At 43.5% G+C, this 25,307-nt stretch overlaps 1 long non-coding RNA gene and 1 pseudogene across 3 annotated transcripts in view; one reads left to right on the top strand and one right to left on the bottom strand.

The window, feature by feature from the left end:
• Positions 1 to 16,728, bottom strand: part of LOC146785420 (ras association domain-containing protein 4 pseudogene) — a 222,101-nt pseudogene extending 205,373 nt beyond the window's left edge. Inside the window, exon 1 of the transcript XR_014970402.1 lies at positions 16,629 to 16,728. The product of XR_014970402.1 is annotated as a ras association domain-containing protein 4 pseudogene (transcript). The remainder of the gene's footprint in view (positions 1 to 16,628) is intronic.
• A 134-nt stretch (positions 16,729 to 16,862) lies between these two features.
• On the top strand, positions 16,863 to 21,453 carry LOC146785419 (uncharacterized). 2 transcript variants are annotated; one of them, XR_014970401.1, is made up of 5 exons: positions 16,863 to 17,041; positions 19,684 to 19,804; positions 19,889 to 20,024; positions 20,119 to 20,183; positions 20,565 to 21,453. It is a non-coding gene; the product is annotated as an uncharacterized LOC146785419 (long non-coding RNA). The 2 variants fall into 2 exon arrangements; XR_014970400.1 differs by lacking the exon at positions 16,863 to 17,041 and adding an exon at positions 18,526 to 18,663.
• Positions 21,454 to 25,307: the final 3,854 nt, after the last annotated feature.

Below are 25,307 nucleotides of genomic sequence, written 5' to 3'. Positions count from 1 at the left end.
AGGAAGACCTTTCCCAACCTGGTGTTGAACACCCCCCAATGAACAGCAGATCCTGAGTGGGGTGAAGATGGGATTTCTCCAAGTTCAGAATCCACCCGAACCGTTGAAGGAGACTGCAAACCTCCATGGACTGAGCCTGAGCCTGAAAGAAAGAAGAGGAAGAAATCAACCAATCGTCCAAGTAAGGGAACACCTGAATACCCTGAGCATGCAACAAACCCACCAAGGGAGCCAACACCTTAGTAAACACCCTAGGGGAAGCAGACAGGCCAAACGGTAATACCTGGAACTGGAAATGATCCACCCCCACACAAAAACGCAGGAACCTCTGCGAATCCGCGTGCACTGGCACATGAAAATAAGCGTCCCGGAGATCGAGCGAAGTCAGGAAATCCCCCACTGACAGGAAGGGAAGAATCAACTGTAGAGTCACCATTTTGAAGGACCGATGAGGGACACATAAGTTCACCGCCTTCAGATCTAGCACAGGACAGAAGTCCCCATTTGGCTTCTGGATCAAGAACAGGATTGAGTAAACCCCCCGACCCCTTTGACTCACAGGCACCTTCACCACAGGCCCCTTGGACACCAAGTCACGAACTCCGTCCAACAGAGCACGGCATTTTGCCGGAGACCTGGGAACAGGGGTAGACCTGAACACATCCACCGGAGGAGTTCCAAATTCTATTCTGTAGCCCAGCCGGACCACCTGCAGGACCCACTGGTCCCGAACGAACTCCTCCCAGACAGGAAAAAAAGAAGTGAGGCGACCCCCAACCGGCAACCCCATCATCACATAGTCACGACTTGGAGGGACCTGCGGAAGAGGAAGCACCCTGTTGACCCCGGGACTTGTGGAAGGAAGGGACACCCCGGCCACGTCCCCTACCACGAAAGGGCTGGGTCGCCATTTTAGACTGAAACGCCTGCCCAAAAGCCCGCTTATAACCCGCAAACTTCCCCTTCTGCGAAGAGCGGACCGGAGCCAACAATTTCTTGTCCTCCGCAGTCTTTTTAATCAAAGCCTCCAACGGCTCACCAAACAGTTTAGAGCCCGTGAAGGGGATCTTCATCACGGCCGCCTTCTGAGCAGCCTCCGCCTTCTAAGACTTAAGCCACAACTGCTTCCTAGCAGCAACCGAGGCACCCGCAGCCGCCGCTGCAGCGCTAAGGGAGTCAAAGGACAAATCTGCCAAGAAACGCAACTGCTGTTCCAACATGGATAAAGACTCCGATGGATCCTCATCCTGCATGAGCTGCGCAGAAATACCCTGACAGTCTTTAAGAAGCGACTGCACAAGATAGCTGGTGTAAGCTGCAGACCGAACTGCAAGATTAGAGGCAGCAAAGGACCGCTTCAAGGCCCCTTCCACACGCTTGTCCCCAGGATCAGAAGGAACCGCATCCTCAGACACCACCAGGCTCTGAGACGCCATGCCAGCAAGCAGGGAATCCACCTTCACCACGGCCGGGAATTCCTCCGAGAAACCCTGCAAGGGATACCTCCTAGCCAGAAACCGGGGAAAGGCATGTTTGTCCACATCCTTTCATTCCCCCTCCAGCACCCTCCGCACAGAAGCATGAATGGGGAGGCTTTCAGGTTCTTTCTTCAGGTAATTAGCGAAGAAGTCTTCAGACTCTCCCCCCGGCACGGGACCTGGGAACCCCAAATTGTCCCGAACATGCTGTAGAACACAACGAAGGTCCGACCCTTGGACAAAGCGACCCTTCACCTCCTCATCAGAGTCCATGTCTGGATCGACCTCCGCCGAGGCATCCAATTTCTGTTTCTTAGGCCCAATGGGATCACGAGCCACAAAGGCAGCCGCCACCGCCGCCTCAATCATCTTCTGAATATCTATTAAGGAAGGAGCAGTGGAAGACCCAGCGACCACCTCCTCATCCACACAGCCGAGCTCACGTACGTCCGCACCTCTACCCTCCATGTTGTGAACATGAGAACAGAGAAACAGACCCCATTAAATACCGAGCCTAACCAGGAGAGAAAACATTTTTTTATTCTCAAAGGCCAACCAGGGGAAGCCCCACCGATCCCCAGCCAATCCCCAACAGGACTGAAGGCTGGCCCAAAACCGGCCAATCAGAGACTTCCACCCATCCCAGAAAAGGAAAGGACAGGACAGGGCCCAACCGTAAGGATACTAAGAAACCCAGAAGCCCCCGCACCAGGAACCAGTGAACAAGGTAAGAAACACCCTCAAAGTCCACTGAAGAAACCTGATTTGACAGAATCAAAGGGATTTGAACCTGTAACCATGAGAGTCAGAGCCCCAGACATAAACCATAAGGCCACAGTGACTCTTTAGAGCAGTAGGAGAGTAGAGCCACAAGAAACCCCAGACTACCCCCACCGAATAGAGACAGACATGAGGACAGGAGAAATCCTCCCCAGGGCACCCACAATGCAGCACCCCCCAATCAGCAGGAGTACAAAACCCAACTCCAAGATCCGAGGAAGCGCGAAGCGGAGAGCCTAGCAGAAAAACTGTAATCAGTAAATCAATCCGCCTCATAAACGCTAAACAAACAGGAGACATGCCCCCACTGACGAAAAATTAGAGAAGCCAAAACCGTCACGCCCTCGGCGCGCAGAAAGGCAATCCGCGCCACACACACCTCCCCTCCCCCCGGGCGATCCTGCTAGAGCAGGGAACAAACCCGGAAGAGAGGAGGCCGCAGCAGGGAGTCACCACCCCACACCAGGTAGTCCTGACCCCCCAACCCCACGGTCTCGCTACAGCAGGGACTCAAAGTAAATGCCTCAATAATATAAAACGGCACATAAGGGGTTCAAACGGGCACTAAACATCCCGTTTCACACTCACCTGACAGGAGGCTAGAAGACCCAGCACCTCCTATCCCGTCGAAGTCCGCCCGGAAGTGAATCTGCAGAAAAAACAAACAGGATGTGGAGTGGCGGGTCACGGTGTTATATGCCTCAGGGTATGGGTGTGGCCTGGAGGGAAGGGATGGGTTTCAAGTTGCTTGGGAGTGTCTGGTGGGAGGAGCTATGCTCAACTGGTTAGGACTGGGACGGGGAGGGCTGACGAGGAGGTAATGCCGGAGTCGTCAAATGCCATGGCTCATTAGCTTGATTCAACTTCATATCTCTTTCGTGAACCACCATACAATCTCTGCCCATTCATCTCACTCTTACTGGTTCTTCTTCTTCACTGCATTTTCCCTTTGTCACTGTTTTCTGTCATTCTCTTCCTCATTCTTCCCCCTTTCCTGCCTTTCTCTTTCTTGTTCTGGGTCAAAGGATTATGATGAAAAAAGTTCTGTTTGGCAAATATTGAGGTTCAGTGGGCCCCACCTACAACCAGCAATTACGCACTGCTTGCCATAGAGGGTTTCTAAAGCTGTCCTTTGTAAGCTTCACATCTGCAAAGGGTACAAAGGCCAAATTGTATGAAGTTTTGCATTGGGGTTGTGTCACTTTATCTATTTTGCCATTTACAAAGCCATGCAAAGCTACTTTGCATGGTTTAGTAAATATAAAATAGCGCAAATTAACTTATAGCACTGCCTTGCATTACTGTGTGTCCTGGATGCGTTCTATGGGCGGAGCATGGGCTTTGTCATGTATCCACCCATGGATTTTGATGCAATCCCAGATGTACTCAGATGAGTAAAATGCGATTTAGCCAAAAAGCTACGGCTCCCTGAAGCAGGAGTAACAAGGAGAACTGTCTTTATTTCTCCTCATCACTTCCTCTTTCTATGCATGCTGCATGCTCCAACACACATAGAAAGAGAAAATTGCTGCTACGGATTCTGTTTGTGCAGGAAGGTATCAAGTCCTGCAGAAAAACAATCCTGTCTGCAGCACAGACACCCTTGCACCATAGTAATTGTGGTTCCTGTATTGACACTAGGAGATAGCAGAAATGTATCATATCCTAGTAGAAATGGCATATATCTGCTGTCTCCCTTTCAAGGGACACAGCACATCAACTTTGCTTGGTGCCATTCATTGCGTGATTTCAATAAATATGCCTTAAAGTTTTTTTTTTTAATTGTGCTAAATTTCTAGCCTCCTAACTTCACAGCTTCTCACACCTCTAGTTACTTACCCATTGTACATCTCTTGGGCTAACTTTTGTCACCAAATTAGTGCTATTGAAAAAGCCTGGCGTTTGGATGTTAGCTCTGGGAGGGAAATAAACAAGGATGGGAGGGCCACAAAGATGCAGGAGCATAGCTATCATTAGTGCAGCAGGTGCAGTGTCACTGGGTCCCAGATCCCTGAGGCGCCCTTCGAACTCTGAGAATTACCGTTTTTTTATTATCCTAACAGAAGTCAAAGAAGCCATTTTCCTTGTTTGCGACAGGGCTCACGACATCCTTGTTAAGCTACTGCAAAATGCATGGGCAGTGGCCAAAAAACAAAGGGCCTGATTACGAGTTTGGCGGATGTGTTACTCCATCACAAATGCGATGGATATCCTGTCTGCGGTATTGCGAGTTCCATTAAGTTCCATTGGATATAATGGAACTCGTAATACGGCAGACGGGATATAGGTCACATTTGTGATGGAGTAACCTGTCGGCCAAACTAGTAATGAGGCCCAAAGTGTTTCAGAAATCTGATATTGTAACTGCTGACATCTGTACACTTTTAACATTTTAACGCAACAAGCACCAGCCAACTTGCTACCCTCCTACACTTCCAGCTTAATGGAAGCAGAGGGACACTGTTTGTCGGAACTTAATGATGCAGATGGACTGCAGCGTGCTCCTGGTCATATGCAGCAGCACAAACATTCCACCTGCCATGCATGGCTCCTTTGCAGCTTTTTATGTTTTTGTAAAACCAAACTTGGAGTATTTACACTTTGCAAAAGCATTGAAGTTTAAAAATGCAATGTAGTAAGCCCTTTGACTACTTTGAACACTACTACCTAATACGATAATACACAATTTACCATTAGTTGTCCTCTCTTTCTATGCACACGCTCACTGAAAAAATCATGGCTAAATAAATAAGTTATGGATCTGGCAAATGCAGAAAATCACTGAAACTCACCAGTCATGAAACAAATGTTAAAACGTAGTCATAGTTTGGGAGACATTATTTAATATTACCATACAAACACCACTCAAACCCACACAAACCTTTGAAGTTTCAAAGTTATAATTATAACTTTCAATTATATCTTCTGCCACATCCAACAAATACTATAAGCCGCACACTTCGAAACACAGTGGTAAGAGAACTGTAGCCACACCACATTAACTATAACTCACCATTCTACATGCACACTCTTGTCATAAATTATATAATTATACCTGTGATAAGTGTAGGTAGGAATTCTATGATTTAACCTGCTAGGAGTGATGTTATATGAAAGGGTATACACAGCACATGTGGAAGGGCAGAGTGTAGACGGAATGTGGTGTTACATGTGTTTTCTGGGTCAAGATAAAGAATGTCCTTGTATGTTCCTAAGAGTCAGAAATGGGCAGACACCAAGGTTTTGTAGTAGTTTGATCTTTTAAAGTTGCAATGACCTTTTAAATGTCATTAGAAATGGCCTTAGCTTCACAATGAATGTATCTCTAATATTGCAAATAGAAGTGTGATTCCATTCATATACAGCCATTTATTTTCTCCTGCAGATCTTGTATAGATATTGTTTTTTTGTTTATTTTTTTGTTTTTACTTTCTTACTACGTTTTCATGTGAGACTTCATAACAACTGCATTCTTTTGGGACAGAAAGGGCAGAGTTATTATGTTGATAGTAACTTTCTTCATGAAGTATGGTTCTTTGCTAGAAGTATGTCTACCATTTTCTTGGAAAATGCTGCAGAAGGTTAGTCTTGTTAGTTGTTACCTACTTATTTTATGTACTTCATTGGTTGAAATTAAACAGGTTTTGACGTGATTCATTGTGAAAATGAACAGTTTTCTTTTTACATGAAATATTTTTTCTACAATATGTTGAATATATTGTTTTTGTGTGAGTTTGCCTGACTTTTTCCTTAGGAACGGAAGAGTTTGAAGTAGATTTTTAAGGAGACAATTTTTATAAGGCTTTGCAGTTGTATTCTAAATTCTGTTTCTTCCTGTAAAAGTGCATAATGTTTTAGAATCAGCATGAATATCTTTGTTGTTGTCGCTAGCAGTTAATACTACTCTCTTTGGAAATTGTTTCCTATGAACCTTTTAGTAGAAACAGTTTAAGTAGTGTTACCAGTAGTATTGGATATTTTATGAGCATCCCCCATATTTTTGTTCCATGATTTTATTTCTTTTACATTTCCGGGTGTTGTTTTGCAGGCATTTTGTTGAATGTGGGGCCATTTTCTGTAGAAATGAGATACAGAAGCAGTGGTTAAAAGAATGTGATTGTGATAATGCAATTTTTTTCTTTATTTCACTCCTTTCACAAATAGTATTCCACAAAGATCTATATCTGTAGTATGTAGAAATATATAAATGGAGGAATACTTTTCAAGTTTTCTGTAATACGTGATGAGGTATACTTTTCAAATTCTCTGTTATGCCTTTCAAGAAGAAATAGAGCTATATTGCTATCCAACAGTAGGCAGAGTGTCTGTGGGTGTTGGTAGGTTTTTGGCAGAATTGGGTAGTGCTTATAGCCCACTTTCTGTTACATACCAATGAGAAGATGCTTTACTTATTCATTGTATTTTTCTATGTCGCTTTCTATTTGTTGTTATGGTCATGTGAGCATAAATGTATTTTAGTAAGATTAGACTCGGTTTATAGCCCTTTCTGTGGTAATAACTAATCACATGAAGCTTAACTTCTTTATTATTTTTCTTATCCAATTTATATTGGATGTCACTGTTATATGACCAGAAATGGACATTTCAGATGTCATTGTAATGCTCATGAAAAGGCATTGTTTCAGTTTAGGTTCCTTGTTAAATCATTACGTCCTTTTTCAAAGTATTGTGCTACATTAGTAGCCCAATTTGTATAAAGCCAATAATTGACCTCCTTACAAAATGAAGTTGTTGGTGTAATATACTTTTCGATTGGCCAATCATCTAACTATGCATACATTTGTTTGTGTGGCTCTGTTTTCCTGATTCTTGTACTGTGAATGCAGGTGCAGGATGTTTCATGTTTGGTTTGTTGGGCACAGTTTCATTTTTTGGGCTAGTGAGCTTCCCAAGAAAGCAGATTTCGAAGCTGATTTAGGAATGAAACATGGATTTGGGAAGAGAGGTTTGAGATGGAATCAGTTGCTTCCTCTACTTTCATCTCTTAGTTCATGTGACCATACCCACTTTATGATTATCCACTGTGGTGGCAATGATATTAGTCACTTAACTGGATTAATAGTAGAAATCGATATGAAGGAGACCTGTTCCACCTTAATGTCTATATTTCCAAACATACATATTGTCTTCTCCAACATTTACCAGAGACAAAAGTGTAAGAGGTTGGGTGTAAATGCTGCAAAATGTGAAAAGGGTAGAAGTAAGCCCAACAAGACAGACTTGGCATTCCTTAGAGATCATGGAACATGTTACGTTTTTCATTTGTATATCACATATTGAAATGCAGCACTATATCATCCTGATGGTGTCCATTTTACAACCCATGGAAGCCATATTTTCCTGACAAACCTCATCACTTGGCTTTAGTCCCATATTAATATACATGTATTTTATTTAGTAAAATGAAACAAAGGCTCTTTTAAGATTCACCCTACTTTGTGTGTAACACAATTTTTTCATATTAAATATTGTTTATTTGTTTTTAGGTACAGCAGTACTTTCTAAATACGTTTGCAGCAGTACTGCGGTACCCTGTAACAATCTCTTAACACAATATATATCAATAAGAGACACATTCCTTCCTCTACATTAATTTACCATTTTTAAACTTGAATTTACATCCAAATACAGAACAAAACCAAAGTGTGGAATAAAGAAGATGGCTGCCTTTTTATTTTGGAAAGCCTTTCATTAACCAATTGTGTTTTGTCATGGCCCTGACAAAACACAACATGTACTACCCCGGTAAACTGCAGCCCAATAGATCACTACGTTTTTGTGCCTTATAAATTAAAAACTACTGAACCAATTTATTTCAAACAACAAAAAGGATCCTTTCCACACTATAATCTATATTTCTGCCTAAGTTTATGAAAATCTGTTCAAATGTTTGGTCACTACATCTGCTTAAAAAGTGTATGGAAAATGCATGAATGGAAAATTCTGTTTTGGAACCCCCCTGCATTTTCTTGCAGCCTATGTACCAATCACCACAAAACTTCACAACATCAGCCCATGCCACTCTGTAATTTTGAAACTCACAAGGAGGACACGATTATGCTGCAAGTTTATCGAAACTATGCAGCAAAAATAAAAGTCATGTGGTACTTTCATTCATTTGAGAAATTACATTTTTGGTGAATCTTCTAATTGTGGCAAATGTAATAAATCATTATTATGTGAGTAATGCTGCAGCTACAGAATCACCTAAATGCAATGACCATCACCATTGCTAATGGTTTTAGTAACAATGTATCAAAGGAATGTAAACAAAAACTAAACATTCTAATTCCCCTCAGTGTCCAATGTTAGCTGCACTTTAATGAAAACAGCTTTAGTTCAGCTAATTACCTCCAACTAAACATGTAATTTAAAAAGAAAGCATAACAGTTTCACATATTATATGGTCCTGTATTGGTATCTCAGGGCTCTTCTGACATTTGCAAACAACTTAGTTTTCAGCCTTGTGGTTTATGAGGTCACCAGAACAACTTTATGGTAATATTGGACCATTTTAAGAAGTCCTAACATTTATGACATATAAATATCAAAATTCATTTTTTGGCTTAACTTTGGATAGTTTTAAATTAAGTTTACCAAATTTCAGCTACCATCCTGGAATGTTCATCGAGTTATACAAACAAAGCCATGTATAGGGTGATTACAATTGTTAAAAAATATATTTTTTGAGTTGTTCCTTTTTCATACTCATTAAAACAATTGGTAACTTTTCATGACAACATTGCAAAAGGAAAATGGTGAGTCTCTGCAAGATGTACATATTTTAGTCTTAACCAAATATGGAAATAATGCAGACAAAATGGTGCGATAATCCACATGTACAGTTGTAAGCAGTTTCAGCTTTGAAATATCCTTTACAGCTTAGTATTTGAGATTGTGCAGTGACTAAGCATTTAGCAGTGCCATGATAACTAAATACCCACTTCACTTGCCTTGCTCTCCTCACTTAGCCAAGTCCATTCTGTTTCTCCTAGATCCCTCAAAAGGATTTCAAAGTTCTTGAGACATACAATACCTTTATTCCTCAATGGCGGGTGGTGAAGAACTGCCCCATCATTGTGCTATATCTTTCTTTGCTAGGGAAACCCCAGTTTTGATATCAGCTTCCCCCCTGTATGTATAATCAAGCAACTCTAAGGTGTCTGGCTAAAAGTATCCTCTCGACACAGGCTCATGAGCATGTTTCATTATTAGTTCACCCAAATTTCCACAGTTGAACCTTTGGTTAGTGCACTCTATGGAACATTTTCCAGAGGCTCTCCCAATTCGGGGGAGGCAACAATATGGCGGGGAAACCGGGGGCCATCCTCGGGCAATGGTCAAGGATTGGACACCTGGGCGCAAAGTGCTTCTGGGGTTACATGGGTCAGCCCCGCTCCTTATAAGGAATTGCAAAGCAGCAAGCAGGTCTCTTTGTTCCTGCTCACTGGCATGGACACAATGCTCCAGCCCCCTCTTTTACCACACCGCCCCCATATTTCGGATGCTCCCACCCACGCCATCATCATTTTCTGCACAGAGGCCACAGCGCTGCTAACTGCGTTGCATTAAACTCTGCCTCCCGAGAACCACACAGGCTGAGCTCTGGTCTGTCGCCCAACCCGAGTTTTTTTAGGTGTTTCTCAACTCTTGGGGGTGGCTGCAGAGGGCGCGGGAGACTGTGGCAGGCTGCTGTAGAGGTAAAGGGGATGCAGGGGCACAGTGAGGTCACTGTTTGGCCTCCATTTGTCTGGCTTTGTGTGCTCATGCTATTGGGTGTTTTATGTGGGGAGCTGATGAAATTATTGGTAACAAGTGATTTCCTGGGACAATTGCTAGTAGCACTGGGGGGCTGACTTTTTTGTTGTGTTTTTTTTCTTGCTACGCTGGTGATTTAGATTGAGTAGTGGGCCATATTTCTTTGGTATTTCTGAAAAAAGTTTATTAACTTTCTGCAGCTTTTTAAAAGTTTACTAGACAAGTGTTTTGTGGTGTTTGCTCTGTGGCGCCAGAATCACTAGTGATCAAGGGTGTTATTGGTATTGATTTGGTAAAACAGCTTGGATCACTGCTAGAATGCCAGTAGAAGTGAAGAAGGATGCCAAGCATGTGAGTGCTGGAGTACATATGGAGGCACTGATGCACAGGATGGATGCAATGGATGAGATTCTGGGTCTTTTGCACCCACAGGGACTACAGGGCCCTCAGGGCCGACAGGGGGGGAGCCTACGGAGCCAGCAGCTCCAACAGAGAGACCTAGCAGGCCAGGGGTTGGTCCACATGGTGTCAATTCCTCTAGTGAAGAAATGCGTGGTAGAGGACAAGTGGTTAGTAGTGAAGGTGGTGAAAGCACGCATCATCGCTGAGGTTCTTCAGGTGGGCAGTGTAGAAGGTGTTGACTGTCAAGGTAGCTCACCTGCAAGGATAGTGCCATCAGCAAATAACAGCATTGTTCTGAACCGCAATATTAGCATGGCGATTTGGGCATGCCAGTTGGTGAATTGGGGTAAACGAATTGGGTCGCAAACTTAGTCAGCGTTTTGCCTTGGCTATCAAAGGTTGGGATGTTGTCTGCACCATTAATGGGGGTGTGTTGGGAGGTGTTGTGAAAAGTAACAATGTCGAAAGGGCCAGTGGGCTAGTGGTCCACCTGGATTATGTAGGGGGACAAGGTATCCAAGGGCAGGCAGTAGTGGTAGGCATGCCTGCAGGAGCGGCGGGTGGGTCTGTATCGGCCATTCAGGTTGAACAGGAGTCAGCCGTGACTGGTACTTCACACGCAGGCAGTGAGTCACCAACGGAACCGGCAGTTCCCAAGGAGTCAACGCCAGCACATACATTGGCACCATTGCCTGGGTTTAGTTTGGGGGATGTACGTTCTGAGCACCATCAGTTGGGCAGCAGATGCCGACAAATGTGAAGGAGATGATGTGGAAAGGCATTTATATGGATATGTGCAAGTTAATTGCTGACAGGACACAGTGGAAGGAGAGCAAAAGTTGAAAGGAATGCTCCCATTTTAGCGATTGTGGGCATTGGCCTTACAAGAAGAAAATTGAGAAGACACTGTTGAATTGTGTCAATAGCTTTATGATTTTCCAGGCAATCATTGCGGAGCGATTCCCAACCCTGGAGGCACAATTGTCATGCTATCAGAATAGGATAGTGTGTGCTCATTATGAGTTTGGGAGCACCGCCTGGAGGGACAATGACCAGGAATTTAGGAGGATAAAGGCTACTCAGCCCATGCTGGCATGGGTCAGATGGATATGAACACTTGGCTGCACTTCATGAAGCTGCAGAAGTTTGCAGCTGCTCCAAGTCAGCCCTTTTGGGTCGGCTCTGGGGCAAATGCTAATACTGGAGGTTGCAAAGAAGGGATCATGCTGGGATTTCAATAAGAGAGCAAGCTCCGTAGCCCCAGTGAAGTGTAAATTTAAGCACTGTTCTTTCTGCTGCCTACCCTCACATGCCAAGTCCAAGACAAGTATAGGTATTCCAAAAAACAAGAATGAACACCCACTACTGGTCAAGGCCCCCTCCCTTGTTAACTGGCAAGAAATGGTGACATGGTTGAATGTTTACAGCAACACATCAGCTGCTCAGTCATTGTACGAGGGTTTTAAGAAGGGTTTAAGGATTCCGGCTGATGGCTGTGTGTGCATTACATTCTGCAAAAATCAGCAGTCACTGAGGGCTGATCCTAGCATTGCCAGGAGCAATCTAGAGAGGGGAGCAGGTCCATTCGACACAATCCCATTGGAGAATTTTGTGTTTTTCCCCTGGGAGGTGGTCCCAAAAAAAGAACCAGAGGAGTACTGCCTGATCTAGCCTGTCAGTGGCTAAAGGTCAATGAGGCTACTGATGGGGCACTATGCTCAGTCAGGTAAGCCTTGCTAGATCAAGCAATTGCAATGCTTCAGTAGCTGGGACATGGAATTTTATTATCAAAGGCAGATATAAAATCCACCTTTAGGCTGCTACCAGCGCACCCTGATGACTTTCATTTACTGGGATTCCAATTTGAGGGTGCCTTCTATTTTGACAAATGTATGCCCATGAGCTGTTCAGTCTCCTGTGCTTACTTTGATAAGTTTAGCACTTTCTTGGAGTGGGTATTTGGACAAAGATTGGGGCACCGGTGGACACAGAATTTATTTCCCCAGGCATTTTGGAATGTGGAAGGGCATTAGAATATTTCCAGGAATATGTGGACATATGTGGAGTATTGCTAGCACAGGCAAAGACTTGTGAGTGAGCAGCAATGATTGAATTCCTTGGGATAGGCAAGGCAGGTGTTTCTAGGCTTCCCCAGGAGAAAGACAAAGTGCTCACAAGGGCATTGAAGGAATGTCTAGTTGTTAAGAAAGTGATATTACATCAATTGCAAGTGGTGATAGGGCAGTTGAAGTTTGCTCTCTACATCATACCCATGGGCTGCACATTTTCTAGGTCAATCATGCAGGCCTTGTCTGCCATGAAGTTGATGCACTATCATACTAGGTTGTCGAATGAGGTCTGGCATGATGTGAGAATCTGGGAGGCATTTTTGAGGGAATTCAATAGGGCAGTGGTATGGCCAAGCCCCGCTAAGACCAATAGGGAGTTAGGTTTGTTTACAGATTCTGCAGGCAGTGTGGGTTTTGGCCCAATTTTTGGTGCATCTTGGTGTGCCCTAATGTGGCCAGAATACTGGGTGGTGTCTGGATTGGTGGAAAACATGGGCTTCTTAGAGCTCTTTCCCATCTTGGTGGCCCTCACAATATGGCCAGAGCAGTTCTGCAGTCAATCAGTGGTATTATGGTCAAACAACATGACTATAGCATAATGCATTAATCAGTAAGTGGCCAAGTGTAAGATGATCTTGGGCCTGTTGAAGTAAATCATACTTCTATGTTTGATGCTTAATGTCAATTTAAAATCCAAACATATGCCTGGCATATTGCACAATGCAGCAGATTCTCTGTCTTGTTATAAGATGCAGGCCTTCAGGTACCACCACCCAGAAGCAGTGGAGTTCCTTTGACCTTTTCCGAATCAACTATGGTGGCTTGGTGCCCCAGTCTACCTGACCATGTGGTTGTCAGCTTGACGCCCAGGAGGAGGTATGCCTATAAAATGGAATATTACATGTATTGCACGTTTCAGGAAAATGAGGGGGTTGGTGATTGGTTTTCGCCAAAGTCTGTAATTGCATTTCTTGAGGCCTTGAGAAGGTATGGGGACCTGTGTCCTATGCTAAGCGGCATACTGCAACAATTTCCTTCTTTGTCAAGATGCTAGGAAACACTGATGGGATAAAAACTTTCCTGGCGCAAAGGGCACTGAAGAGCTGGCAGAAATTGGAGGAATGCATGCAGGATTCTAGGTGCCCCATAGGCACGTTGAAACTGTTGAGTATCCTGGCCAGCCTTGAGATGGTGTGCAGGTCACTAGCTGAGGTGTGCCTGTTTAGGGCAGCTTTGTAACTGGCATTCTATGGAGCTCTAAGGGTGGGTGAGCTTGTGGCAAATCGCATAAAGGACCAATGTGGAGGTTTGCAGTTAGGCAAATGGCTCCTTGGTGGTCACCATCACCCATTGTAAGACTGACCAAATGGGTAGGGGAGACCATGTGCTGCTTCACAGGGCCAGGTGAATGAGTGTTGTCAGCAAGGGAATCTGGAAGCCTTTATGGCTAAGTGGGCACAAGGGACTGTTGGCCCCCTTTTGTTTCATGAGGACAGGAGGACACTCACAAGGTTCCAATTTACCAGGCTGCTCAGTAGGGCCCTGGAGTCAGCAGGGTTAGATCATGCAGAATATGGTTCGCATTCATTTTGGTTTGGTGCAGCCAACGCAGTGGCAGTCATGGGGCTGGCGGGACAGGCAGTTCAGAGGATAGTCAGGTGGAAGTCTGACTGTTACATGCGCTATGTGAAATTGAACATGTTGTAATGTTTTGGCATTAATTTTTCCTATACTCTATGGTATTCTCCTGCAGTGCTTAATTTGTAAAATATGAAGTGCAGGTGCTCAAATGTTTGTCGGAGGCCACACCTACTTTTCTCTGGCTCCACCCACATCCTCAACTGGCTCTGTGAAAAGTCACATGAATTTTAGCAAGAGCGCCTTCCTCATAGTAAGGTTTTGATAGAAGGTTCCCCTGCCCTGTGAACATTTTGAAAAAGATTAAATCAAAAGTGCATTTAAAGCACAATTTTTAGAATAAATTAGCTAAAATCACAAATGCATTGAAAAGGGACAATTCCAGTGCTTTATGTGCCGATTAAATTAGATTAAACACCACCACGCTCAAACAAAAAAAAAAAAGAAGCGTTGGTTTGGCTCTGGGCATGGAATGACCTGCTTAGTATTACTTAGTTATTTATACTCGTGGTGGGCCGGGCGTCCGGGGCACTGCCTTATTTATTACACTATATAGCTAGGTAGGCCTGCAGGTTTGGCCCAGGGCAAAGCAAAGAAACCTAAATTTAGAGAAGGCAAATGTGCCTTGGAATGAAAATTAAACCATGGGTTCTGCACCAGGGTTAAACAGAACCATTAGGTTTTACAACACAGAGCTGTAATCCATATTTTTTCATACAATTCCCTGCCATGGGACCAGGAAAGTTCCAATACCTTTCTTTTCAGCGTAAACAAGCAGGACATTTCAGCAGGTATACATCCAGACTGTCACTATGCCCAAGATGATAATAGGTCCTAGGGGTACTGTGAGGGGTTATGAAGATCAAAAGTGAAAAAGTGTCTCACTGTTCTAGAGGTACAGCGCTGTCAATCGTAATCTTAAAAAAATTGCATTTTAACGTTCGGCTAATTTTTCCCTTGTCATTCTGTGTGAACCAGAAAATACTGTCAAGAATAGTACGTTTTTGAAAAACAGTGGCTATTTGGAAGATGTGCTCCGTATGTGGCAATATATTGTAATTCAAATTGTAATTCAAATTACTCCACATAATGATAAAACAATAAGATTTTAAGAGGATAAAGTGCCCACTGTGAGTGACTCTTTTTGACACCTTGATTAACTGTTACAGATCCTCATGTTCCCAGTCTTTTAACTAAGTTCAACACTCTCAGAGGTCGGGTCACATCATCCAAAATCTCCTCACATGTTCTCTTTGAGAAAGTACATTTGCCTTTTTCGTGCCATAATTGAAGATTCCTTCACTGGGTGCAACATAAAAATCCTTCAAAAAAGTAACCTCATCAACCCATATGTATATAGCGTATAATCTAGAATTTTCCATGTGAAAGCGTCATTCTGACTGCTTTTTCTTGGTGCAACATTTAAAACACAAAATCAACCAACGTGTAATAAATACCCCACAAGAAGCAGCATAATTTACTCCACCCTGTGCCTAGCAGGAATGAAAGACTATACTGTAATCCAATCGGTATCCAGAAACATAATCAAATGTGACATCTCTCTAGTAAGAGTCGGACATTCATTCGTGTTTTAAGGGAGGTAGAAATGGCTTTTGAAACTTGCCTTAAGTGACGTGCAATTTCTCATCTCTGTTCTCTCAGGATGTTCTCTTGAGTATGACATTACCTCCATGTTTAGGAGATTAACTATGTAGACTTTCCCGATCTGCATTTTGGGAATTATTTATGGGAAATAAATCCCCAGTACCTGACCTTTAGTTTTGAGAGAACAAAATCACGTCTGTTTTTCCTGAAAGCAGTGCTTAGGGTGTTAAGGCCTTGATCATGATTACGATCCTTTCCTTGCATTCAGGTGGTAATAGCTGCTCGACTGGTTTATAGGAGCCTGCCTGGTGCTGCTGCTGCCTGCCTGGCCTGCCCACAACGTCGTCGGGCTGATGATGGATCGTCACGGGGGGGGGTGCGGGTGTGCCAGGGCTTGACAATCGGAAACAAAATCTGTGCACGCCGCGCTGCCTGCCCTACATAACATCCTGCTTTTCATGGTATTATTTATCCACTTTTAAGCCAGTAAAAGCGGTGCCACCGTTAAGCATTGAGGCCGGGAGGAGGACACAAGTTCAAACAAGGCAGGGGCCATCCAGGGCATTTAACTTTAAACCCGGCCGACCGTATATCGTGATACGTCAAGGGACAGAGCCTTCTTTAACAACTTAAGCCCGGCCGGCCCTATTCTGATATAAATAAATGTATTTCGTTTAAGTGTACATTCTACCATGGGCCGGGGCAGGCCAGGCACAGTGCGTCATCGAATCTCTTGTTGATGGAGCAGGAGCTATAGCGGTGGAGGTGCCCGACACGCCACCACACTTAAACAAAAAAAAAGTAGCATGCGTTTAGTTTGGGAATGGGCATGCAATGCATGGCATGATGTCTGCTTAGAGGCGTGCTTACTACTTACGGTTACGCTCGTGGTCGGCCAGGGCTGCTGAACACTGCCTTTCCGCCTGTTGCTACTGCTGCACTGCCTGCCCTCAAAGTGGTCGGGCTGATGACTCGTGAGGTACGGGTGTGCGCCGGGGGCGTGGCAATTGGAAAAAATCTGCGCGCAGTGCGCACAACCAAATCTAGCCTAGGCCCAGCCCAATAAGTGTCTCACTCCCACCCACCACCGGCAACACTGAGCAAAGGAAGGGCCGCCATCACAATGATCACATTTATGATGATGATCAATGCGCAGACTGAAATTATGCATTAATCTTTCCTAAATGCAGTCTCCGGCCGGCTCACAAGTCACAACGAAGCACTCACTGTGAATCCGGAGACCGAGAAGACAGAACAGCACTCTGCGCCGAGTTAGTAAGCCAACATCAGGTAAAATGTGACGTGTTGTGCAGTCGTAAAGGGTTGCAGACGCGTGTAGACCCGGTCCTGAGAAATTAAGCACTGTTCTCCTGTCAACGCAGGTGGAGGACATGATAAGTGGCTGCAGCTGCTGGATACTTTACTGCCTCTTGTCGACGTTGGAAAATAAGATGTTATAAACGTGCTGGTTTTGGCACACTCTTACGTGAGGTGTTCAAAGGTTTTTTATTCTGCAGGTGACTACACGATGTGAGAAAGGAAGTTTGGTTATCAGCTGATTTTCTGTAGTCAAGGAGGGCTGCATTTGGCCCACTGGAGAACTGAATTGGACAGAATTTGCCCCTGAGGCTAAAGCTTCCAGGGGTGTTCATCATGCACTTGGGAGGTAATGATCTGGCTGAGCTAGAGCACAAAGATTTGTTTGAACTGATTCTTTTTGAAATGTATTTTTTTTCAAAGAATTTCCCAGAGGCCATGACATCATGTTCCAATATTGTCCTGAGGTTGAAGTGGGGAGGTGGTACGTCTGTCAGGGCTCTCAAGGAGTCAGTAAATGGTTGAACAGGAAGGTTGGTATTGTTGAACACAGCTAGTTTATCATCTATACCTCATGGAGACATCAAGAGAGAGCGTTTTTCCTACAGGATGGAGTACACTTATCAAAGGAAGGTAATGCGATGTTTCTGGAGCTTGCTGGCCCAGTTGGACCAATGCTCATGGTAAGGGAAGTGCCAGATAGTAGGAGAACTATGCTGGCCTGTGGCGGGTGAGGTCATGATTGGTAGGAACACTTTGGGTCCCTTCACAACATCCTTTTATACCAAAATAACATCAGCATAACTGGACGCTCCAAGGACTGCTTGCAGCAAGTTGAATGAAGTTTGCGGTGGTGCACGGGGAATGGGGATGGTCGCTGACATGCGGTTCTTACCTGTCAACCACCCATGCAGGTGCAGTTGGCACAAATTTGCAGATATACCTTGGGGGGCAAGGAACACAGGTGTAGGGGGTGCCCGAGGTAGGTATCCCAAGGGCAGCCAGGCCCCCTGCACAAGAGCCCTGAGGAGGGAGAGCTCCCAGTACAGGAGAGGGTAGGTGAGGTCCTCCCATAAGGAGAGACCCATCATCTGGATGGGGAAGGCTTTAAGAGGAAGTGCACAAAACCACTTATAATCTCACCGTTACGGTTATTATTTTGTTGGTTGTTGTGTTTCTTGGTAGTTATGGTTAGGTGACTCGCATGTTCTAGAGTCTCTGTTAAAGCTAAGTCTCACTTGTAAACAAGATGTAAATAATGTAGTTACTGTGCAAATTCAACAATTTTCATTTGTACCAAGTGGAAATCAGGTCTTGCTGATAACTCTCTGGGGTGTATGCAAATGCCTCCTCCCATAACTGATATTCTATTTCTTTCTCGCATTTTCTTTGAGGTCATCTAAGTTTTTATATGAGAGATTGCTTTTGTTTACTATTCAAGCAACATGAACGGACCATAAAAGAAGCACTCCATAGCTCTGCTGACCTACTCATTTAATACAAAGACGTCAACTGGAGTTAAGGTTACACCTGGTACACTCTATGAACCCTATGAACCTTTAAACACATATCTTGAAGGCACTAAAATGTATCAGGTAAGGTGCCTTTGGAAAACAAAAAAACATAACAGTGCTATTCAAATCGCTTACTTAATTCTGAAGGACCATCAATATTACGCTATACAAATTCCTTATAATTTAGGAATAACTAAGGTATTTGTATAGTGTTATAATGCATTTTAATTTTAAAAAGCACCTCAACTGAAGTGTTTCAGTTCTTTTTAGATTTTGTTCCTTATCGGTTGTAACCTGCAGCAGTCGTAACTTTGACATGTATTGAAACCTGTGTTTTTCCCCCCAAATCTTAGAATAGACTTTCATGTGTTTTTATGTGGTATCTGCTACCTCAGAATTTGCCACACATGTTCTTATTAGTCAACCAAGAGACACTCATTTTATCAGCATCATAAGAATGAATTTGTGAGACGACCATGCTGGCAATTAAAACAGTGTTCTGCAGATTACACATTGACCCCTGCACAAAGCACCATTTCAAAATGGAACCGACAGCAACATAGGCGCACATAGCAAGACGTATACCAGCATGCAGGGGAACACGTGATTCAACATCGCAGGTGTTCGTAATTAGTAAGTTTGTATCGTATAAAAAGGGAATGGTTTCACGGCTACTATATAGGAGCCGGAGTCTGTTTACCACGTTGTCGAAGGAAAATACGAAACCATCGATAGGTATGATACCGCGTCAAGATAATGGACACTCTAGAACCTTTTTTAGGTTGTTTGACTTAATTTAATCCTTCTCGTCTTAGTGCCTCAACAAATTAGGAAGTCTGTATGTAGTGATACCACTAATATATCAAAAGGTTTTTCTCGGGGGGGAGAGAAATAGTAACTGGAGGTAACAATCAGAGTACACAGGACTTGTAACTCTATATGGTTAGTTTCTAGTAAAAATACGACGATTACAGACATTAGTGAGAAACGAACTCTAGTGAGATGCTTTGGTAATACTATAAGAATAACTATAAGAAGTCGCCTCATAATGCGTCCTATTTTTTTGTTTTTTTTACTATTCTAATCTTTATTACCTACTAGAGCACACAACAAGAAGGGAACCAGCCATCCCCTTACGGATCAACGCGACTACATGATGAAATAAGAAACAAGGTCGCACTGGGAAGAATTAATACCCCTCGCTTTATACAAAAAAGACTATGTAGGTAATCACACATTAACTAAAATACGCTGTATGGGTAACAACAAGACCCAGAAATACTAATTATTTTAAACTTCTCACTAGACTATACAGCACCGGGAAGACCATTTGAGGGCTGGTCAGCCATGTGCTCTGGGAGAAAGGCTTGAAAAAAAGGAATAAATAGTTTTATGACGATCGTTGATACTGATTCTTAGGATCGCAATCGGGGCTGACCAAGGTACATACAATATAGATACAAAGCAGATACGTAGAAGAGGTAGTGTACCCACAAAAAGTAATATGTGTAACAATAATATGAAATCTCCTTGCAGCACTGGCAATATGAAATACCAACTGAGATGAAGACCTTCATTACCTGAACAACAGCATAGAACAGGTAGCTTTAGGTTCTCTTCTGCATGTTCATGAATAAGCAGTAATAAAATGGAGTAATTCCAGCGAGACCCCAAAAACAGAGAAAATTAGCCAATAGGACATAGGCCCGTAGAGAAATAAGATCCTTATGAAAAAAGTAAGATTACTCGAAGTATATATCTCTCTCATTTATCCTATCCTTTCTACTCTCTGAGCAATCACCATTTTTTTCCAAACTCTTAGAGAGCTATGTAGTGACAGGCACATTTGTAATTTGGACAGAAGTGTAAATTCTTGGTTTTTTAATTGTATATATTGGAGAATAATGAAGTATTCTCCTGTGGGACACATAAATAATATATGGTGTGAAACTATGTTCTAATACTATTTAATTGATTTACAGAATTACAATCCCCTCATCTTTACCCGCGATAAAAAATTCGTAAACAACAGGTCCTGAAGAAGGTGGCAAGAAAAGAAGCTAGACCCACCGAAACGTGCGTCGACCAGACAGAGTGACACACCCCAGTATCCTGCATCATAATCAAAGGGTCGAGCATTTGGCCCAGTCCTGGCTAGTCCAGTAACACCTTTGGTGCCTATCTGGGGTGTAGTGTGAATGTGCCGTATGATAGTGATATGCATGTAGTATGAGTAGAGGAGTGATTGCTGTGGGGATTTCTCTCAAATCATTGGAGAGACGCTTTGCAGAATGACTAATAGTTTATACCTTTATGTACTGTGTTGATAAAGTTGAGTAAGCGCAGAGTAATCAAGAATATTTCTGTATAGGTTATTTTTAGTAACAAGAAAAGAATCCGATGTATATCTGAGAAAAATGTATATAAATAAGCAAAAATATTTAAAAAACAATTTATAAAAATAAATTCAGTAGTAGAAATGTAAACATACAATTGGTGGTCTTTTCTTTATGTGAACCCACAACAAGTTATTTGTTAAGTAAAAGAAATATAGGTCCAGAGGGATACTTATTAGCTTTGTTTGTAGTATCTTGTTCCCCCTGATCCCTGACCTAAAACAAAACTTACTAGGGGGTTACCTTTTTCTAATCAAAGCACCATTGTATTACATGTAACCACATAATACATTAAAATATGGTGGGGTTAATGGAATAATGCATAGAATTTTCTTTCTTTGACCGAATATTAGGATGGAATATGTTATTCTTTTGTTGTCTTTTTTTAATGACTTGTCATATAATGCTGCAAGTTAGGAATGACCTCCCAGCTGGAGCAAAATAAAATAAATCCTCACTAAAACCTACATCCTGATTGAACTCATTTTGCTAATAAAATTATTTCCCGAGCATTTCTGTTATATTCCTGTTTTCTATTACTAAGTACCTTGTGATGGGAGCCTTCAGCCTCTTCTGTGTGTGAGTGAGTGAGTGAGTGAGTGAGTGAGTGAGTGAGTGAGTGAGTGAGAGTGTTCAGCATATCCATGCTATTCATTTGTTAATAATAGCACCAACTAGCAGTCCTGAAAGCAGTCCACAGAAACGATGTTAATCATTAAAACACCGATTATTCAGAGCTTGAAGGGCTGCTTGCTCCTGTCAAATATTAAGGAAAAAACACTGATTATCCTGTTCGTAATGGCCTTGGGTGGGCAATGGTCTTCCTTGGGTGAGCCTGTGCCACCTGGCCCACCCTTTAGAACCGGGCGTGTTCACCCATGTATTTGCTAAAGCCACAGGGTCTAAATGGTTGCAAATTGTATGTAGCCCTCACCATTGAATGGCTCAGGCTCCTTCCTAGATGAGGCTTGTCAGGGACGAGAAAACGTGTAAATTTTCATGCTTTGCATCGCCAGCAACTTGTAACAGAATCTCCGAGAATAATTTAACCTGGAGGTCAGCGGTTTTCAGGGACCACAGCGTAGCCTCTGCTTATGGCCGAGCGGCCTTGCCAAGCAGACATCTTTTTTTCACTGCAAAGGTCATCAGGTCACGTGCCCTTGCCAGCTCAGCTGCCCTGAACAGTGTCCCCCGTGTGCACGTGTTTACCATGCTCCCTCACCACAGCTGGAGAGATACTGGCCTGTCTCCATTGTGTGCGCGTGCTAATGAGGCTGAATTTGTGCTAATGAAGGACAGTGTTTGCGTGACACAGACAACAGGGGTGGGGAGTCCATGAGTGAATGCTAATTCATATTTTTCTGAAGGTAAATTGAGACCTGGTCTTTTAAATATGAACAAAGACACAGTGCTGCGGTGGCCGGCATAAACTCAAGTGGGTGAGAGAAGAGTCTGTGGGAGAGGGAAGCGGCGGTATCACAGTCATATCTCACAGAAAAGGCGATTCCTGGAAGAACAGAACAATGCTAGGCAAAAAACACGAATTTTAGGCTTGATTGCTGGAAAAGGGTCCATTGCTCAGAGGAAACAGTCACTTAATTAATCTGCAGAAAAATACTCCTATAACATTTTACTGGCACCAAAATCAATCTGTCTGTTACACAATAGTATCCCATTCAACTTGGGAGTTGCCGATCACATCCATTGCCTGTGGGCAGATACCAAATGTCTCTGTGGTGCCAGCCTTTGCAAGCCTAGCCCTTGCCACCTTAGAGTGTACCACTGAGGAACCAGCCATCACAGCCTTCCTCTGTTGCATGATGCCATATCTCTTAGGGGATTCAGCTTTTCCAGTTCTACCTATGGTACGTTTTCAGGTACCTTTGGGGAGCCAATGACCATAGACTTACTCTATTGCAGGATACCTTGTTTCCCAGTGGAGCCAGCTTTCCAGACCCAGCCAGGCCATGGTTACCACATTCCTCGGAGGAACCAACAGTCACATTTGTTGTTGGATACCTTATTGATGAGATGGCGTAACCAACATCTGTTTCCATCTTTACGCAGACGATATTCAGATATATCTGGAAACCATCTCTCTAAGTGACATTCAAAGACTCAATGATGTACTGAGAGATGTCCAACACTGGCTGTCCTCGAATCACCTTAAACTTAACCCCGACAAAACCGAGATACTTCTCATTTCGAACAAGGAGGAGAACCCTCAAATTGTTGAATGGCTAAAGGCCGTGGACGCGCTCAACGGGAATCTCACCCTAGCTGACTCTGTCAAATCACTAGGCATCACACTAGACCCGAAACTAAACATGACCAGACATATCAAGAATTCGGCCAAGAATGCTTTCCTTAACCTTAAACTACTGAACAAAATAAAACCCTTCATTCCGCCTAGTGATCTCAAACAGGCCACTCAAACACTGGTACTGTCAAGACTGGATTATGGGAACGCAGTCCTCTCAGGAATTGCAAAGTCACACCTAGCTCTCATCAGAACAACTCTGAATGCGGCAGCCAGAATGGTCACTGGAATCAAGAAATTTGACCACATCTCTCCTGCACTCAGAGATCTTAAGTGGCTCCCAGTTGAAATGTGGATCAGCTTCAGAACAACCTGCCTCACTCATAAAGCCCTACATACCGGCAAACCCGAATACCTGGCGGCCAAACTCATAAAAGCCGGTCGGGCCAGGAACCTCAGAAACTCAAACTCTATCCTTCTCATCTCGCCAAAAACTAAAAACTACGCTCGATCCTTCGCCGGAAGCGCGCCCAAAAATCTGGAACTCCATTCCCCCTTACTTCAGAACCATTCCCTCTTTTGTAAAATTCAAAAGCCAACTCAAAATCCTATTCCTTAATCGTGCCTTAGGGAGTAGATAGGAGCACTCGGAATAGGGGTAACAGACACCCCGCATTGCTCCAACATCATGTCCGTAAGAATACGAAGCAGATGTTCCCTTGACTACGAAACAGACCCCTCAACAACGCCCTGCATTCTTATAGTGTCGTTCTCCTGTCTCGTTTGTTGTAATCTCTGCAATGTATCCTCTGTAAAGCGCTCCGATACCCTCGGGTCAGGCCAGTGCTATATAAAACTTCTAAATAAATAAATAAAAATCTGACACTTGCCTTTTATAGGAAAGAATATCATTCAGAACAAGCATTTGCCCCAGTTTTTTTATATTTGAAGGACATCCAGTGTTAGCTCTTCTTTTGAGCAGTGTTCCATTTTGGACATAGGAAACAAGCGCCCATTGTCATACCTTATCAGAGGACAGAAAAGCAAATCCTTTTTCTTTCAGGAGAATAATACAATGGTCAGACAGGCCCTGAATTCTAGGCTCATCTCACCTTGCTAGTATAGAGTGAGAAGCAAAAAGTAAAATGAATCTTGTTTTTCTGTGATGCCTGCAAGTGTATGTGCTGATAATAAAGCTAAGAAGGAATTATAGGGCATATTTACTAGAATGGGTGTGCAGTGCACAACTTGCTGCACTGCCCTGCATCACGGGGAAAGGGATTACTGCACTATATGTATCCAATACTGTGCATTCCTGTCCTTTCCCCCTGCACTGGTGCCACCGCAGGCACCCTTGCAACATGGTACAAGTGTGCCTGCATTACAGGCAGGATTGTTTTTGTGCAGGAAGGGGCACTTTCCTGCACAACAACAATCCAGAGAGGAGGTTTCCTCTTTCTATGTGTGCTGCAGAATGCAGCACAGAGAAAGATGAAGAAACAAGGAGAAATAAACATATTTCTCCTCGTATATGCCTCACCTGGGGAGGTGCAAGATTTTAATGCATTACTAGGTTTACAAGTCGTTGTAAATCTGTCAAATGCGTCAAAAGTCATGGGAGTTGAGTGGGAACACCCATCACTTTGCAGGGCTTCCTAAATATGACTGAGAGGTTTGCGTCGAGAATGTCAAGCATGACGCAAAGCTCTCATAAATATGCCCCTGTATTTGAAGGATTCAAACTTGAAGTTCTTGTGGAGATCCCAGAGAAAGGAGATCCGCTTGTGTCTTGCTTTGCAAACAAAGGGGCCTATTTGTGATAAATTCACACGGTGCAGCGCAGCATGTTACCTTGCTGCTCTGCGTCACAGAGAGAGGGCAGGAATTCACCATATTTATCCAATATGGCACATTCCTTCCTTTTCCTCAATGCTGGCACCCTTTTGGCACCCTAGCACCAGCACAGGCACCCTTGAACCATGATGCAAGAGTGCCTGTGTTGCATGCAGGATTTTTTGTGCCGGCAGATGCACCTTCCTGCACAAAAACAATCCTTAGAGGGGATTTCC

Source organism: Triturus cristatus, chromosome 11 (assembly GCF_964204655.1).
Source record: "Triturus cristatus chromosome 11, aTriCri1.1, whole genome shotgun sequence".
NCBI classification, from domain to species: domain Eukaryota; kingdom Metazoa; phylum Chordata; class Amphibia; order Caudata; family Salamandridae; genus Triturus; species Triturus cristatus.
This window is presented reverse-complemented; position numbering and strand designations above follow the sequence as displayed.